This window comes from Ornithorhynchus anatinus, chromosome 1, assembly GCF_004115215.2.
Source record: "Ornithorhynchus anatinus isolate Pmale09 chromosome 1, mOrnAna1.pri.v4, whole genome shotgun sequence".
In the NCBI taxonomy this organism is placed as follows: domain Eukaryota; kingdom Metazoa; phylum Chordata; class Mammalia; order Monotremata; family Ornithorhynchidae; genus Ornithorhynchus; species Ornithorhynchus anatinus.
The window spans coordinates 14,835,418-14,849,516 of record NC_041728.1 but is presented as its reverse complement, the minus strand read 5'-3'; the positions used below and the strand labels follow the sequence as shown (position 1 = coordinate 14,849,516).

General features: G+C 40.4%; 1 long non-coding RNA gene across 1 annotated transcript in view; it reads right to left on the bottom strand.

Annotated features, from left to right (window-relative positions):
* Positions 1–12,818: 12,818 nt before the first annotated feature.
* The window catches only part of LOC114809156, a 68,282-nt gene continuing 67,001 nt past the window's right edge, over positions 12,819–14,099 (bottom strand). The window contains exon 3 of the long non-coding RNA XR_003756917.1: positions 12,819–12,897. This is a non-coding gene — a long non-coding RNA (uncharacterized LOC114809156). The remainder of the gene's footprint in view (positions 12,898–14,099) is intronic.

Sequence of the window (14,099 nt, the reverse complement as noted above, 5' to 3'; positions counted from 1 at the left end):
CGAATGTACAATAAGTAGACGAGGAAAATCATGAAATTTAAAATTTAGGATTTGTAATTTTGCAAAGCTTTTCTTCTGAAGAGCTCATCTTCTACACCCTCCCTCCCACCACCCCATCCCAAGACTGAACTTGGTCCACTTGCATAGATAAAAATACAAGTTACAGTTTCAAGTGTCTCCATAAGAACTCTTTAACTCTGTATCAACAGACAAAGAAATCATTCTTGAAGTGCATCTGACGACATGATAGACTGGTAAAGTCAAATTTCCCCAGAAGCAAAAATTAACTATGATTACTTGATGTAAGACATCACTCAAACCAATCAAATGTTATTTTGGGAAATCATAAATTTATATCTAGCATCAGTTTGTCACTCATTAAGTTCTTAAAAGAATGATTAGGAAATTATCTTAATAAGTAAATGTTAGTCTTAACCTTCTAGTTTGATGGCTTAAAAATTTAAGCTTATATCACTCAGGTGAGTCCAGTTGAATTATCTCTACCCATTTCACTGTTATTTCCAGCAATAATATTCACTGTCTGACAAGGATCAAGACTTTCAGCCTCCAACATTAAGTTGCTTTTTCCTCACATATTTTGGCAGTTGCTCCTAATCATTTTAATATCAAATTAAATTTTAATAATAAATCCCAGAATACTACTCAGGGAAAAATTTGTAAGAAATGCTTATTAGGGCAGGGAGTGTGTCTATTATTGTATTGTACTCTCCCAAGTGCTTAGTACAGTGCTTTGCACACATTAAGTGCTCAATAAATATGATTGAATGAATGAATAAATGAATGAATGAATGAAAATACCTCCCCAAAATCTAAGTATCTGACCAGATTGAACAATTTTATCAAGACTAATGGGGGGAAGTTGAGGATTGCCATAAATAATTTGGAATTACAATAGAAGACAATAGAGATAGAAGACAAGATCCCTCTCCTCAAGGAACCTATATTTTAACAAGAAATTTCAGGACCAAGTCATCACCGAGTTCCTGAGCAGTCAGATTCTAACCAACTGTATTTTGCATTATGGGCAGCTGTACCTCATTTATCTTTCAGCCCTGACTTCTTCAGCAATGAATCTTTGTAATGTCCAATATGATTGTAAAAATTAAAGGATCACCCATTTTCTCCAAGGACCTGAAAGCAAAAAAAATCCCTCCCATTGAAGTGGCATGGTCTGTGATCTTCAAAGAATTATTGAAGCGTATAATGATACAAACTCACCTTTATTCTTAGAGATGTCTGCTTCTTAAGGGGTTAATGATCAGAGCATACCTTTAAATTTGCTTCTACTTTTTCTCCTCTAACCCCAAGAATTCCCATTAAATTGGGTTCCAACTTCTGCCAACTTCTTCCTTATTTTGAAGAAAATTGTCTCCAAGTGTCCACATGGCTTAGAAGCTAGTCAGATCTAAGGAAGCCCCTCGAGCCTCTTAACTGTGCTGGCCAATATGTAGGTGGACTTGACCTCTGCAGTCTTTTCTAATTTTGAATAAATATGTTTCAGCAAATAATTGTCATTTCTTGTTTTCTCCTCATTGTTCAGTGAATAAATGTTTCCTCTCTGGAGACAATAGAGAGAGAGCATACTGAAGAAAATTCAAGAATAATAAAATTAACTGCTTTCTCTGAGCCTTGTCCATATAATACAAAGTTGGAATTATGGGTTAAGCAGTAAGTATGCACAAAAGGCATGCCCTGTAATTCATCACAGACTTTTAAAATTTCACGTTATACTCCTCCGGCAGAAAATAAAAAGTAATGTTCCTGTGGTCCTTATTATGCCATCAGTTTAGATGCCTTCCTCTTAATAGTGGAATTAATTATTTATATTCATGTCTGCCTCCCCCTTGAGACTGTAAATTCAGTGTGGGCAGGGAAAGTGTCTACCATCTCTGTTGAATCGTACTTCCCAAGAGCTTAGTGCAGTGCTCTGCACACAGTAAGTGCTCAGTAAATATCATCGATTCATTAATTACATAGTAACTATTACAGTTCAGAATAGTGAACTTACAAATTCTATAAATGCAGCACTATGGTTACAAACTTAAAATCACCAATGATAGGAATAAAATTTCAGTTTGCAATTATGGCCAACTCATGTTGTACACACTCAGTTTACTAATGTTCCGAATAATCTTTTTAATCTTATTTGTTAAGCGTTTACTATGTGCCAGGCACTGTATTAAGCACTGGGGTGGGCACAAGATAATCAGTTTGTACACACTGCATGTCCCACATGGGCTCATAGGTGAGGAAACTGAGACACAGAGAAATAAAGTAACTTGCCCAAGGTCACACAGAAAAGTTGTGGAACTGGGATTAGAACCCAGAACCTTTGGATGCTTAGGCCTGTGTTCTATTCACGAGGCCATGTTATTTCTCTAATCCTAACCATATGATAGGAAAGTGGACCTTTCTTATGTATAAGAAATAAAAATATATGAGGGTTTCCCATCTAAATCAGGTAAATATGTATGCTTATTATTGAAATGAGAAACATAATTTTTCCATTGTCCGAGCCTATAAGGAACAATGAAGCATAATACAAAAAGTAAAAAAAAAATTAAATTAAATTTTTAAAAATCAGTGAAACAATTGCAAAATGTATGTATGTGTTTGTGTATCTATATTTTGTCCCATGGAGCATTTGGAATTTGGAGATATAAGAGATTACCTTCAAATTATTAAGAACATTAATTATGAAAACATCAATTCAATAATACTTTGTCCCACTAATTGTTTAACTCCATATCGTGAATGAATATATGTCCAACACATTGTGGAAAAATTCATTATAGGGACAGTAAAATAATTTTGACTCAAATATTTTCTATAAATCACATAAAATTTTCTATCATGAAGAATAGAAAAAATAGGCTTCCAATTTGAAAGCTCATAGAATTATCCAAGTGTGGTAAATTTCTTTACTTGCTTTAATTTGTAAAGATGATTTTATTTTTCTAGCTCAGAGCAAGCCAGTAGTGTGGCATGGATTTTCTTCTAACTGAGAAAACAATTCACCTGAGAGAAAAATTTGGGCTGAAGTTCCTGGTAATCCCAGCCCCAAAGGATTACTTTAACTCTACAGAAAGTAAGGAAGCAGGACAGGGTTATGATGGAACAAACCCTGAATGTACACTCTGTCATGTCATTTAAAATTTTAGTATGCCTTAATAGGAGGGTTCCAGCCCTCAAAAGATAAATTCCTACCTTCATTAGTTTAGCAGCATGTACTACTTTTTAATGTAGTTAGCGTTTAATACCTCAATTTACTCTTTATGAGGAAGAAACCAAGTAGAGATGCAGTGGACTTTTCTCCACTTCTATCCCTGCTGATTTTTGTGCTCATGAACCATACTGTACAATTTCAACAAGATGGGAGTTGTTCATGCATACATAATTCCTTTGACAGCCTTTCTCTAGAAAAAAAATGGCAGCGAAGTGGCTATTGGTTTCTTTTGTCATCTTTCCTGAGCTATAAAATCCAGAAAGCAGTTTTCTAGAAATGAGATAATGTTAGATGGACAAGAACCCTTTAAATGGATTTTGATGAGCCATGGACAAACAAATTATATATGCTAACTATTTCAGGTGGTGAAGACAAAGGAAAAGTAGGTTAGAAGCTATTTAAGTGATTCAGTTAGAAAAGATAGGAAGGATATGAGAGGCTGGATCCTTGGAATAAACTGAAAATGCAAAAATTGGATCTAGCAAGGAGTTACTTCTGTACTCTGGTTCAAAATTATTTCCCTGATTTCCCGCTGTTAATCTACATCAAGTTTAGGAAAGCGCTAGTGAAACATCAGATTAAGAATGAGAGGGAAGACAACACTGAGTGGACCAGAGCCTTCCATTATAAACAATGGATGAGCTTCATTTGATCTTCGAGTTGGAGAACATGTGCATGTCAAATGATGAAAGGTTGTATGGTTCGTGCAGTTCTTGCATTTTCTCATTCTTGCTGGTCAAGTTCTTGCTGGGGGAGTGGGCACAAGCAAGTAAGTAGGCAATGGGACCACAGGAATTTTATACACCAAATCCATTTGGGGGTTAAAGCGACTGGAGCATAATGCCAATCAGGTGCTAAAGCTCTGAGGAACAGTAGGCAGTTGCCATGGAAGTGACCTCTCTCGCCTCTGTGGTCTTCATTGCCCACCTCAGCCAGACATTTTCCAGACTCCTCCTAGATTTCTCCACCTAGCCAGCTACCCAAGAGGATGGTTCTGCCAGAAATCTCCATCAGAGATGGTGTAACCCCAGCGGGGCATGCCTGGCAGACAAGAAATAGAGAAGAGACAATAACAATAATGTTGGTATTTGTTAAGCGCTTACTATGTGCAGAGCACTGTTCTAAGCGCTGGGCTAGACACAAGGGAATCAGGTTGTCCCACATGGGGCTCACAGTTTTAATCCCCATTTTACAGATGAGGTAACTGAGGCACAGACAAGTTAAGTGACTTGCCCAAAGTCACACAGCTGGCAAGCGGCAGAGCCAGGATTAGACTCCACAACCTCAACTCCCAAACTCGGGCTCTTTCCACTGAGCCATGCTGCTTCTCTAAGTAATGTGATGCAGACCATGTTGACATCAGAATAAGAGACAAGAATCATTAACTTTCTGAGTCTTATGTTCTTTTCCAGCATTAAATTAAAAACCCTCACTGAATGAAGAGGAATGGAGGTTCAAACTATTTTGTCTACTCTGGCGCTTTAAAAGTCTCTCATAAACACCAATACAACATGTGCAACACATTATATATTCTAAACTATAAGATTATCTATCCTTTCCTGAAAATACTGATCATGGCTAGTGCCTACATTCCAAGTCATATCACAATTTCCATGTTTGTCTGAAAAAATAATGAAAATAACAGATGTTTGGGTCACTCTTCCTGTTATTTTCAAGAGACTTCATCAGAAATGCAGTTTTAGATTTAGGAATGTTCTATAGTTTTATTATTCCAGGATGGAAATTTGTACCTCCAGAGGCTAGGATTTCTTTTGAACAATTTTTCACCCACACACCGAAGAAAAAGAATCCTGACTCCAATCTACTCACATGGGCCACAGCATCCCCATCCTCACTCTCCGATTCATTGCTTCTCACATTGGGAAATAGGCTACAAGAAAACGATATTGGCTGTGTGAAGGAGGAATGGTGGGAGTGGAATTTTTCATTGATAATCTGGGTGCTAATTTAGCTTTTGTCACGTACCTCCTGTGTGATCTTGAGCAAGTCGCTTAACTTGCAGATCGGTTCCTTCATCTGCAAAATGGTGATTCAAAAACTTGTTCTCTCTCCTCATTAGACTGTGAACCCCATGTGGGTCCTGATAATCCTGTATTTCTCCCAGAGGTTAGTGCAGTACTTGGCAGATAGTGAGCACTTAAATATCACAATTATTCCCCCTCTTAGACTGTAAACTCATTGTGGGCAGGGAACGTGTCTACCTCTGTTATATTGTTCTCCCCAAAGCACTGCATACGGTAAGTATTTAATAAATACGATTGACTCATTGATTGGCCATTCTATTCAGATTTCACTCCACTGAGCTAAACCATGCCTGAGCCATGCTGAAGACTCCCGCTTCTTTTAAGATTTACAACCTCTTGGCAGGAGAAGAGTAAGGGAAGATTTTCTCTCCTAGGTTATTATCGCCCTCCCAAGTTCACAGAGGAGAACCGAGCTGATACAGGTGTTCAATCAATCATTCATATTTATTACAATACAACAGAGTTGGTAGACATGTTCTCTCGTTCTCAATCCAGAGCTCCAGCCGACTATAATTCCCAGTTTAGTTTGTTCTCCCATCCTTGGGATATTAGACACAGTTGGTCAATTTGGTATTGCAGAACCAAGCATGAAGTTAGAATGAAACGGAATAGAATCCACTGCATTTCTATGTTTAAAATCACTGAATGCAAGGCCTACAGAAGACAACATAATTTAGGTTAGACATTTGCCGTTCCCCTTCAAACCCGATAAACACCACCCAATTTAGTAGGATTCATAAGTAACAACTCCTTGCAGGTCTCTTAGTACTTACAAAGGAGGTACATCAGCACTGTGTACACCATTACAAACTACATTTTATAATAGAGTTTGGGGAGAGAGCTTTAAAAAAAATTTAAAAGATAGGTCCTTAGATTTTTCCATTCATTTGCATAATGAAAGAAATGGGGGGAACAAATACCCTTCTTCACCAGATCTGAAAAAAAAAAATCCTCCTTCCTTCAGTGCTAATTGTATATATTTCAGAGAACTGAATCTGAAACTCTACAGTGTTCTTGTCAATGGTTTCTGGGTTAACAAGAGCTGGTTAATACCTACGCATCTCTAAAACCCCCAAATGTAATGGGGGAAACCAAGTTGAGTAACCATGATTTCAGTCACGATTTGCTGCTCTTTGCAGTGCTCTGAGATCGAGTGAGAGCTTTCAAAGCCTCATTCATACACGATGAAGCACTATACAGCATATATTAGCTAACTTGTTTGTCTGGCACAAGCTCTTCTGGAAAGAGGAAGTGGGTCTTTTTCACGTGAATCTCTGAGATCATTTTCTTAGGGTACAGCTCTCATAAGTGAACTCTTGTTTTTCTGGTGTCATCTTTGTAAACATATTTCTCAGGCAACTCTGCTTGACGAAGAAGCTTGTTTTCAGAACAGAATGAACTATCCCGTGTCATATTTCAAAGATTCTGGTTTTGTGTTTTTTTTTTGGTATGGGGAAAAATAAAAGAGCCAGAAGCCATCTACAGTGTTCAAATGCACAGATACAAAATGCCCTGTAAAGGACTTCGGTGGTTTAAAAAAATAATAAAAAAAAAACAGGAAAGTCTTTGTCCAGGCTGCTACAGCAGCATTTCCTCTACGACTCATCCATAAAATCTAATAATCTTTTTGATAAAGTGTAATTTGATTGCTCAGTAAAGTCAGGAGAATAGTCTTACATTCTGAGAAGCTGGTGCTGTTTTTGAGTGATGAAGATGATGACGATGATAACAATACTTGTTAAAGCTCTTACTTAGCAGCAAGGACTGTTCTAAGCATTGAAATAGATACAAGTTAATCAGGCTGGGGAGAGTTCCTGTCCCAGATGGAGTTCACAGTCTAAGTAGGAGGCAAACAGGTATTGAATCCCCATTGGAGAAGCCGCGTGGCTCAGTGGAAAGAGCCCGGGCTTGGGAGTCAGAGGTCATGGGTTTGAATCCCAGCTCTGTCACTTGTCAGCTGTGTGACTGTGGGCAAGTCACTTCACTTCTCTAGGCTTCAGTTACCTCATCTGTAAAAGGGGGATTAAGATTGTGAGTCTCAAGTGGGACAACCTGATTACCCTGTATCTACGCCACTGCTGAGAACAATGCTCTGCACATAGTAAGCACTTAACAAATACCAATATTTTACAGTTTAGGAAACTGAGGCACAGAGAAGTGAAGTGACTTGCCCAAGACCACACATCAGGCAAGTGGCAAATCCAGGTTTAGAACCCAGTTCCTCTGACTTCCAGGCCCAGGCTTTTTCCACTAGGTCCACTGCTTCTTAAACAATAGAATTTATAGAGCCCTCTTTTTCCAAAACACACAATCACTTACTCACAAAATACTTTGAAGGGAGGACAGATCAGGTATTATTATCCTTATTTTACAGATTGCAAACTGAGGCCCAGAGAGTTCAGTGACATACCCAGAGTCACTTAGCAGGCCTACGGTGAGGCTGAGAAAAGAAAATAGGCCTAGGACACAGGCCTCCAGACTTTTAACTCTCAGGCTGCAATCTTGTATGTGCAGCTCCGAGAGCATCATACTTTTTTATGGTATTTGTTATGCTCTTATATGTGTCAGGCACTGTACTAAGCGCTATGATAGATATAAGATAATCAGACTGGACAGAGTTCATGTCCCATATGGGGTTCACTGTCTTATTCCCCACTTTCCAGATGAGGTAACTGAGGCACATAGAGGTTAAGTGATTTGTCTGAGATGGTGTAGCAGACCAGTGGCAGAGCTGGGATTAGAACAAGGTCCTCTGACTTAAAGGCCCATGCTCTATTAGGCCATGCTGCTTCCTGACCAGACTAATATATAATCTGGAGGATAATCAGAGAGCTAAGTGAGTTGTCAGGCATTCAATCAGGTCCACACTCCAGGGCAACTCTTAGTTTCCTCCAGGCCTCTATTCTAGATTATCCGTACTCAGTAGTAGCATAATTTATTGAGTATCTTCTGAATGCAATTCACTGTAGTCCATGCTTGGGAAACATAACAGAAGGCCAAGACCTCTTCCTTACCCTCAAACTGCCGAAACTCTCCCTGCTTCAGAGTGTGGTTCCTCTTCAGGGTGAGTTTCCAAGTGTTGAAGGGGGGCATATGGGGAAAATAGGGAGGGGGAGATGAGAGAGTCATCAGTGAAGGCCTCATGGAGGAGTTGGAATTTCAGAAGGGCTTCGAAGATGGGAAGAGTAGTGCGAGGGAGTTTCAGTCAGGAGAGAGGGTGTGAGCAAGAGGTTGGTGGTGAGAAAGATGAGAGTGAGGCACAGTGAGTAAGTTTGTTTGGGAGGTGTGAAGTATGTGAGCTAGCTAGAGTGGGAGAGGAGGAGAATATGTAGGAGGGAAGAGAGCTAACTGAGTACCTTAAAGCCAGTGGTCAGGAATTTCTGCTTGATGTGGAAAGGAATGGGCAGCCACTGGAGGATGTTAAGGAGTACAGAAATGGGAGCCAAATAAGGCCACGTGATTCCCCCATGGCCAAAAAAGAATATCAGGATGGGAGCCCAGTTTGAGAAGGAGGAATTTCAGATCTCTACCCCATCCCTTCTTCTAAGTTTTTAGCTGTTTAGGTGTAACCAAATAACAACGATCCCCATAGTTCATTAGAATAACTGAGCATGAAAGACCTTAAGGGTAAAATAGGCTACTAGGATTATTCTTAAAACATTGTGCTAACCTGTAAGAATTTTGAAAGTTCTATTTTTTTTTGTGCTTATTTTAACTGTGAAGAAACACCAAGCCTACCTGGACATTATTTTTCTAGTGACTAGGTAGACCAGAATCCATTTCTTTTCTCAGCATGATACAGAAAAAATACAGTGTGGTGAATCCACCCAAACTAGATTCAACTCTTCTTTGAGACTGTGACTTCCATCGGGAGATCTCAGCTTCTCATACATTAAAATCACCGGGTACCTTGCATACGTCGTCTTCCATCTGGTTTAAAGTATGAAGGAGGAAGGATGGGTTTTTTTTAACTCTGCAGAGCACCCAAACTCACACACAAAGTCCAAGCTTGTCAACAGCTTCAGCAAAGTAAAATAAAAATGATAATTAGAAACATGTGTCCCCAGCAAAGAAGCCCAGAAACTGAAAGGTCATCTTTTTCCAAATGACCTAATTAGAAATGCCTGGAGTGTTGGCTAGAATATAATGGTTTTACACAGCTTTTAACTCAGATTTCCTGTTTTAAAACAGCACAATTTAGTGCCCCTGCAGCAAATATGAATTGTCACTTAATGCCAACAGATTCGGGCCTCCTCAGAACACCTGCCTCGAGCAATCTCTTGCACGTTAGCCCTATCAACTGAGCGGAGCTGATTTAATATCCCAGGATGACCATTAAGAACCCAGTGCTAGAATTACTGCCAAGTTTAGAACAATGATTTCATGTTAAAGAGAGAGACTGTGCGGTACTTTACTTTAATATCAATTGAAATATGTATGAATAGTTCAGAAGGGAAAAGCTGTTCTTCTGAACTGTATGATCAGTGACTTTTTGGTTTCTTTTCCTGGTTTCAAAATAAGCCGTTGAATGCTGAATCACTTTAACTGCTTGGGAAGGACAGATCCCTAGCAGCTAAGGAAGCTCAGAAGAAACCTGGAGCTACCCCCAAATAAGGAGCAAGTACATCGGGTGTTGGTCCAAATTTACATTTGATGTCTCTCAAATTTACTCAGTTCAATCAACTATTTCATTAAATACTCACCTCACTGCCTCAGTGCTCCCATCAGTAAACACATAAGACAGAGTGAGGATTAGGGCTATCAAACATCCTGAAGATGGAAGTCGTTTTTGAGGTAGTGGTGTGGGTGGCTACGTAGATTGTCTAGAGGCTGAGGCAGTGTGGCCTAGAGGAAAGAGCTTGGTAGTGGGAGTCAAGAGACCTGAGTTCTATTCACACCTCTGTCACCAGCCTGTTGTATCACCTAAGGTAAGTCACAAAACCTTTCTATGCCTCAGTTTGCTCAAGTGTAAAAATGTTCGCTCTACTGTTGAGATTCTCAACCCCCTATGGAATAGGGACTAGGTCTGATTTGAATCTTGTACCTACCACAATACGTAGCCCAGTGTATGGCACTAGACGGTAGACTATACACAGTAGACTGTAGGCATGGAACTTGTCTACGAACTGTACAGTGTTCTGCACACAGTAAGCACTCAATAAAGGACTGATTGATTGGCAGTCAGTAATCCCTTATTGAATAATGGAATTATTGGCACTATCTCACGCTTCTCCACATTCATATACCTCTACAGGGTTCAAGCTTCACTTTGGCTAGCAACAGGAATTTCAAATACAAAACCGAGTGAAGGAAGAAAAGTAGGAGTTAATTTAGGTGAAAGCAAATCATGCAGGCAGGACATCATCATCATCTAAAGTGCTGCCAAATTCTCCCTGGTCAAAACCAAGGCCCATTTGAAAATCAAACCGGAAACCTTGTTCTTTATTGCAAAACAGTGTGGTCTATTGGAAAAAGCCCTGTCCTGGGAGTCAGAGCAACTGGATTCAAACCTTGACTGTTTCACTTGCCTGCTGTGTGATCTTGGGCTCCTGTGTGATCCCTGAACTCCTCTGTGCCTCGGTTTCCTCATCTGTAAAAGAGGGATTCAATACCCATCAAGTGCATCTACCCCTGCACTTGGTTGGCACATAAGCACTTAAAAGATAACACAGTGATTACTAAATGGCAGGAGGCTCACTGACAGTGAAAAGGAGAAAAGAAGAGTGGGAGTTAGCAATTGTTTTCACCATTTAAATAAATAGCTGTAATGCTGAGCTGAAGTCATAAACATAGGTTTATGGCTTTTGTGTGAATGCCTTACAGTGCTCTGCACTACGGCTGTACCTCTGAAGAGTGCTTTGAATTTTTGGAAGAATGGTATTTTAAATACAGTACTTTTAAAATATGAATGGACCATCAGTAATCCATCACCTAATACTCAATAAAGATTATTGTCCTTGTTTACTCCCTCTCCCCTCTATATTACCTATGCACTTGGATCTGTACCCTTTAAGCACTTGCTCTTCACCCCATCTTCAGCCCCACAGCACTTATGTTAATAATAATAATGTTGGTATTTGTTAAGCGCTTACTATGTGCCGAGCACTGTTCTAAGCGCTGGGGGAGACACGGGGGAATCAGGTTGTCCCACATGGGGCTCACAGTCTTAATCCCCATTTTACAGATGGGGTAACTGAGGCCCAGAGAAGTTAAGTGACTTGCCCACAGTCACACAGCTGACAAGTGGCAGAGCTGGGATTCAAACTCATGACCTCTGACTCCAAAGCCCATGCTCTTTCCACTGAGCCACGGAATTTATTTTCATGTCCATCTCTCCCTCTAGACTATAAATTCCTCATGGGCAGGGAACGCGTCTACCAGTTCTGTAGTACTGAATTCCCCCAAGCAATTAATATAGTGCTCTGCAAACGGTCAGTGCTCAATGAATACCATTGATTAATTAGTACAGTGCTCTGCACACAGTAAGTGCTCAATGAATACCACTCATTGATTAATTGCCTTTTGATAGCCTGGAGCCATGCATATTTGAGAACTCCCACCAGTTGAGCCAACCTATGGGCAGACTTCTGCCTCTTGCGTGATGAAGCATTCCCATGCTGATCTCCACCATTAGAAACCCAAGCCCGGGAGTAAAGGAGGACACAGAGTATGAAGTGTACAGATGGTGATCCGGTGGGGCTCCGGCTAGCGACTGCGATAGAATATTGGACGTCTTCCATATGTAGAGTAGTAATTAAGATGAATGGACCTCCCACAGTGGACAGGATGGGCAGGCTTTTTAGGGTTCTGCCTCCCCCCCCCCCCCCCCCGCAATAAAGCCCAAGGGAAGATAAAAGTTCTGCCTTAAGCCAGGAGATGGGACAGAAGAATTCCCAGCCCCTAAAAAGAACTCTTCAACCACCTCTTTATCCTCTTTAGTAATAATAATAATTATTATTATGGTATGTTAAGTGCTTACTATGTGCCAGGGACTGTACTAAGTGCTGGGGTGGATACACGCAAATCAGGTTGGACACAGTCCCTGTCCCACATATATCTCAAAATCTTGATCTCCATTTTACAGATGAGGTAACTGAGGCACAGAGAAGTGAAGCAACTTACCCGAAGTCACACAGCAGACAAGGGAAGGAGCCGGGATAAGAACCCCTGACCTTCTGACTCCCAGGCCTGCACTCTATCCTCTATGCCATGCTGTTTTTCATAGTAGAGTCACAGCATCCATCACTTTTTATGGGGGTTTTTGATAGATAAATCGATCACTGGTATTTATCGAGCCCTTACTGCGTGCCAAACACTGTACTAAGCCTTGAAATAGATACGAAATGATCAGACTGGACATAGACTTTGAGCCCCTGGTGGGATAGAGACTAAGTAGGAGGAATCAGAATTTAATCCCCATTTTACAGATGAGAACACTGATGCACAGAGAAATTAAGTGACTTACCCAAGGTCACACAGACAGGTGTTGGAGGCAGGATTAGAACCTAGGTCTTCTGACTTCCAGGCCCATGCTCCTTTCACTAGGCCACAATGCACTGCCATCATCATCATGACTGTAGCTTTGGATAGAAGTTTCCAGAGGAACTGAAAATGAGATCAACCAATAAGGTAAACAGTAGCATTTATTAAGTGCAGCTGTATGCAGAGCACTCTTAAGAGATAATAAAAGAATGAGAGAGGATCCCTGCCTTCACAGAGCCTACAGTCTCACAGGAAAGACTCACTTAAGTTACAATACTTCAAAAGCTAGTCCAGGCCCAGAATGTAATAATAATAATAATAATGTTGGTATTTGTTAAGCGCTTACTATGTGCCGAGCACTGTTCTAAGCGCTGGGGTAGACACAGGGGAATCAGGTTGTCCCACGTGGGGCTTCATTTTACAGATGAGGTAACTGAGGCACCGAGAAGTTAAGTGACTTGCCCAAAGTCACACAGCTGACAAGTGGTAGAGCCGGGGTTCGAACCCATGACCTCTGACTCCAAAGCCCGTGCTCTTTCCAGTGAGCCACGATGTCCAGTTTGGGCTTGTCCAGGTGGCAGAATAGCCACGACTTTGGCTATGCCCTGGCACTCAGTCACTCATCAATCATAAGTATTGAGTGCTTACTGTGTGCAGACCACTGTACTGAGCATTTGAGAGAATACAAGAAAAGACATATTCCACACCCACAATGGGCTTCTATGTAGAGGACTCACTGCCTGTCCTCAGATTCTGATCATATCAACTGTCATATTGTTTCATCTGCTTCAATTCCTATTGTTCGCTGACTAAAATCAAACTGCAAAATGTGTGTGGTTTTATTCCATTTACTAAAACTAGTCACTTTTCACAAGGAGATAAGGGAATCTGATAGGAGACATTACCATGTGTTTCTGATCATCCCAGATGCTATTTCACCAGCACTGAAGTTTTTGAAAAAGTCATTCATGAATGGGAGAAGATACTTCAAAAGAATGGAGTAAAGATCATAAGTACCCTATATTTTCTGAATTTGATTTTTATCTTAACTCTCTGGGCTCACAAGGAGATTAGACCCTAATGGGGGGAGATAAATTTAAAAATATCCACAACACTGTCAAGATAAATAAATTGAGCAGACACTAAACATGAGTGCTAAGGAAGGTGAAAAGAGTTTCTTGAGGTGGCTGAAGGAATGATAGGACTCACGGTGCTGGAAAATTCATCAGGGAAAGTTTGTTGGAAAAGGTGGGATTTTAGATGGATTTAAAGGTGGAGAGAGCTGTGATCTTTCTGATGTGGAGTTCCAAGATGCAGGAATGGAA